The following is a 5582-nucleotide window of genomic DNA, read 5'->3' as shown; positions in this document are numbered from 1 at the left end:
AAGTGTCTCACCTTCTGCAGTAATATGGAATCCATAGTAATGCTCAGGTGCACTCCTAACTCTCGTGGAACGCCTCAGAGGTACAGATTCGTCAATTGGCTCAACAGGAGTTTCCTCCTCAAGTTGAGGGCTAGAGTTTGAAGTTCCTTCACCACTTGACTCTTGAATTTCTTCAAGATCAACTTGCCTCCCACTGTCTCCTTGGCTTATAAACTCTCTTTCTCGAAAGACTCCTCTTCTTGCTACAAAGACCACATTGTCACTAGGTCTGTAGAAGAGGTAACCAAAGGATTGCTGTGGGTAGCCGATGAAAATACACCTCTCGCTTCGGGGTTCGAGCTTATCATGAGTCTCGCATCTCACGAAAGCCTCGCAGCCCCAAATCTTGATGTGGTCTAGTTTAGGTACTTTACCAGTCCACATCTCGTGAGGAGTTTTGGCAACTTTCTTTGTAGGGACTAGATTGAGGATATGGGCGGCAGTCTCTAAGGCATACCCCCAAAATGAGATTGGTAGCGAAGCTCGACTCATCATGGAACGAACCATGTCCAACAAGGTTCGATTACGCCTCTCAGCCACACCATTCAACTGCGGTGTCCTGGGAGGTGTCAATTGTGAGACAATCCCACATTCCTTTAGATAGTCGAGGAACTCTGAACTAAGATACTCACCACCTCGATCGGATCGAAGCATCTTAATGTTCCTGCCCAATTGATTCTCGACTTCCTGTTTAAATTCCTTAAACTTCTCGAAAGTCTCTGACTTATGCTTGATTAAGTAGACATATCCATATCTACTGTAATCATCGGTAAAAGTCAAATAATAACGATTAGCATCCCTTGTGGCATGTTTGAATGGTCCACACACATCCGTGTGTATAAGGTCCAACAAACCTTCACCCCTTTCACATGAGCCTGTGAAGGGTGACTTTGTCATTTTTCCAAGTAAGCATGATTCGCAACTATCATTTGACTTTAGGTCAAACGACTCCAAGACTCCATCCTTTTGGAGTTGGCCTATGCGTTTCATTGCTTATATGTCCAAGACGACAATGCCATAATGATGCTTTATCCAAGTTATTATTATTAGTAGAATCAATACACAAAACATTATTTCCTAAGTTATCTACAATAGATACAGCTTCATACACACCATCACAAGGTAATGCTTTAAAATAAAGTACATTATTAAAGAAAGCATTAATCGAACCAACTTCATTATCAAACGAAAAGGTGAAACCTTGTTTGTACAATGCATGAAAGGAAATAATATTTCTTGCCATTTCTGGCGAATAACAACATTTATTCAAATCTAAATTTAACCCACTACATAGCGATAAAGTATAAACTCCAATCTTGGTGACAGGTGTAACTTTCCTATTCCCCATGATTAAGTTTATTCTTCCTTGCTCCACATTCTCACTTCTTCCTAGTCCCTGCAAGTCACAGCAAATATGAATTCCGCAACCTGTATCAAGGACCCAAGATTTCGAATGGGGTGAGTTATTAGAAATGATAGTGTAAATACCTGCATGGTTGGGTTTGACTTTCCCATCCTTTACATCTTGCTGGTACTTTGGGCAGTTCCGCTTCCAATGAGCTTTTTCGTGGCAATAGAAGCATTCAGCCTCTTTTGGGTCAGAAGAAGGAGTAATGAAACCTTTCTTGGTTCCACTTGAAGAAGAGCCATCAAGGGTCCGAGCCTTGGTACCCTTTGAAGATCTTTTTCTCTTCCTCCCTCGACTCTGTCCGATTGCCAAGACCGGAGTTGTTTCTGGAGTAGGAGTGATAGCAACCGACTTCCCCTTAAGACCTGTTTCTGCGGTCTTGAGAAGTCCCTGAAGTTTGTTGAGGGTGACCTCTTCCTTGTTCATGTGATATGTCATGCGGAATTGATCATAGCACGATGGTAAGGAGTGCAAAATGATATCTATTGCAAGCTCCTCAGGGAAGTTCACATTGAGCTTCAGCAACCGATCCACATACCTTTGCATTTTCTGCATGTGGCTCGTGACGGACTCTCCGTCCTTCATCATGGTTGTTATCATGGAGCAGATGACTTCGTACCTCTCTTGTCGTGCACTTTGATGGTATCTTTCCATCAAATCTTGGTGCATTTCATAAGGGTAGAAGTCTTCATAAGACTTTTGGAGTTCAGCTGTCATGGTGGCTAACATGATGCAAGCCACCTTGGTTGCATCTCTTTCATGAGTATGAAAGTCAGTGATCTCCTGGGGAGTTGCAGTGGACTCGTCAATTTCCTTAAGCTCCTTGTCAAGGACATATTCTTTGTCCTCGTAGCGGGTAATCATCCTGATGTTTCTGATCCACTTATTGAAGTTGGATCCATCAAAGGTGACTTTCCCACACAGACTCATAAGAGTAAAGGAGCCATTAGGATTCGAGCCAGAAGCATTATTTGAAGACATCTGAAAAAGAAGAACAAGTTTAGTTTAGATTTAAGAGAGTCCTTAATAAAACACCCAAATGTAATATTAAGGCTAGGATCCAATCACAACATAATATAACTTAGAAGAGGTATGCCGTAATCTAAGCTATACCATATTTGAAAGGTAGGTGAATGACGATTCACCAATTTCCACCACGAAAACAGAAATATTAAATATTTAGTTTTTTATTGGTTTTAGAAATTCCTAGATTCTTTGAGATCCAATGAACTTTTCAAAGGCATGTTTCGATCTCGGGAGTGCCCTCCAGGTTTTGTGACTGGGATGCCGAGGATCACAAAACGAGGTGTGAAGTAACCATGCAAATCACTTGGTACCCTTAAAGTTTATCACTCAATCGATGTGCCGGTAAGCCACACACGCTCCACCGATACTATAATAAACCTTAAGTCACCCTTTACCTACCTTGTTAACTCCAAGTTAGTGTGCCGGTTAACCACACACGCTCCACCAACGACTCAGACAAAGTGTAAAGTGTAATTTCATGGATTAGCACCTTATTCACATTTTTCCTAAAGTAACTAAGATTGGGAATTTAATAAACATTTAGTTACTTTATATATTCATCATACTTTGAATGAGAATTTATAAGTCCTTGTCTTACCCGTTCGGCTAACGACCCTCCACCAGTCAAGCAAGCGGTGGGTGAGAATATACACCCATTAAGTCACCATTTTATAGGCAACAACCTTATACCCACCTTATAGACCGGCTTCGTGAATGAGGCGTACTAGCGGTAAGACGACTTGTTCTTATACATATATATATATATATATATATATATATATATATATATATATAATTATTAAATCATCATAATATTAGTATAAGGGTTGAATTTTAACTTTTAAAATTCTAGGGGTTGGAACTAAAGTTTTAACTTAACTTTACTTGTTCCAAAACTTGAGGGCAAGTTTTGTAACATTCAAAACTTTTCATTTCTTGTAATTTATGAGTTTAATAGAGTCATAAAATGAAGACTCTTCATTTTTTATAACTCTTGTGTTTTCTTAATGGTTTTAACTCAAGTGTGACTCTTGGTTTTCCATAACTTAAGGATAGGTTATGAACTCCATTAAAACACATTATGATCAAGAATTAAACTACCAAATAGGTTACAAATAATTCCTATGATCATCTAAAACATCATAAGAACAAGAACATGAATATGAACACAATCAAAAATTACATAAAACTTTGTAATTTTGATAACTAGTTGTTGTAAATGAATTAGCAAGACATTACACCACCAAAAACAAGTTTACATTTACTAAAACAGTTTAGGGTAATGTTTCTAATTCATTTTCCAGCAACTGCATCGAAATTCTGCACTCATTCGACCCTACTCGCCGAGTGCAAGAACATGACTCGCCGAGTTGGTTGAAGATACACATGGACTCGACGAGTCCCCCCTATAGACTCGACGAGTCCGTTCGCAGACAACAAATTTTCGATTCTGTTTTCAACTTTTAAGCACAAATAAGAACAAACAAGCCTAGGCTCTGATACCACTGATGGGTTTTGAGCATTCTAACACTTCCTAAGTGTACATGCAACCCTAATAACCTTGGATCTATGTTTGTCTAATTTGTCATGCAAAGTTGAATTCCAAGGTTATATTCCTATCTAGCATACATGGGGAACAATTTTAACATAAAGTATAGATAGAATAACATACCTTGTTGTTGCTTGTGTTCCTTGAAACCTTGTGAACCTAGCACCCCAAGTGTGATGCCTCAAATGCTTCACACAACACCAAATGCTCTTGGAAGAACTTATGAGAGAATACTCACTTCACAAAATCGGCCAAGCCCTCTATATTCTTAATGTGTCATGACTCTTCATTTCCATGACCCATGGGTTTGTAACTCCCATGGAGCATCCATGGAGCATCCTATGGGTGGAACCCAACTTGATGATCCATGGAGCCTTTTAGCCCACTATACAAGATATGGATGATTTACTTAATCAACCCATATATTTAATTAGTTATCTTTTGATCACTTAATTAATTCTTAATTAATTCTTGATCAAACTAATCAAATAATATTATTAATATATTAGAACTTATAATATATTAATAATCTCCAAGCGTTATTTCTCTCATTTAGTTTATCCAATTGCATGGTGCCATGCAACCCAAATGGACCATGCCGGGTCGGGTCAAGTACATACCAAAAATAGTTATGGACTTAGACACCTTATCCAACAATAATATATTAATATGAAGTTACGTTATTTAATTAGTTTTAGTCTTAAATTAATTATGAATTAATTTAGAGATTAAAAGGAATACTAATTAAATTATGGGCTATTTGTTTTATATAGTGTGGGCTAATACTCATTTGTTAATGGGCTAGGCTTATGTGGAAGTCCATGGATGATCCATGGAGCTTTTAACCCATGGATCCTTGGAAAAGGAAAAGACATGGGTTATTAGGGTTTCACCCTAACCATGCACACTATATAAGCATGCTTATGGAACATGAAATGGAGCCTAAGAGAAAACTAGTGAACTAGTGTGTGTATGCATGTGTGTGGCCGATTTTATACAAGGTGTATACACTCTCAAAGTTTTCCAAGAGTTTGTGGTGTTTGTGATTCCATTTGAGGCATTCACACTATTGGTGCTTGGCCCTCAAACTCCTTAGAACCAAACTCACCAAAAGGTATGTAATCTCTTCTAACTCTTTTATGTTGAAATGTTTCCCATGCCATGTTAGATAGGTTATAAACCTTGGAAAATTATTATTTTGCATGTATTTAGACAAACATAGATCCAAGGTTTATTAGGGTTGCATGCACACTTAGGAAGTGTTAGATTGCTCAAAACCCAACAATATATATATATATATATATATATATATATATATATATATATATATATATATATATATATATATATATATATATGCTTTTTTGTTGCAGGCCGGAAGGCGATATGTTATGGGCCGGAAGGCATTATGTTATGGGCCGGAAGGCAATGTCTTATGGGCCGGAAGGCATTACGCAATGGGCCGGAAGTCGATATGTTTGGATCGGAAGGTTGTGGCCTGGAAGGGCGTATATGTGGTTGGTATTTTGGGGGTATCTCACTAAGCTTTCGGGCTTACAG

Source organism: Lactuca saligna, chromosome 6 (genome assembly GCF_052625555.1).
Source record: "Lactuca saligna cultivar CGN05327 chromosome 6, ASM5262555v1, whole genome shotgun sequence".
Lineage (NCBI taxonomy): Eukaryota > Viridiplantae > Streptophyta > Magnoliopsida > Asterales > Asteraceae > Lactuca > Lactuca saligna.
The sequence above is the reverse complement of the archived record's forward strand: the minus strand, read 5'-3'. Positions refer to the sequence as shown.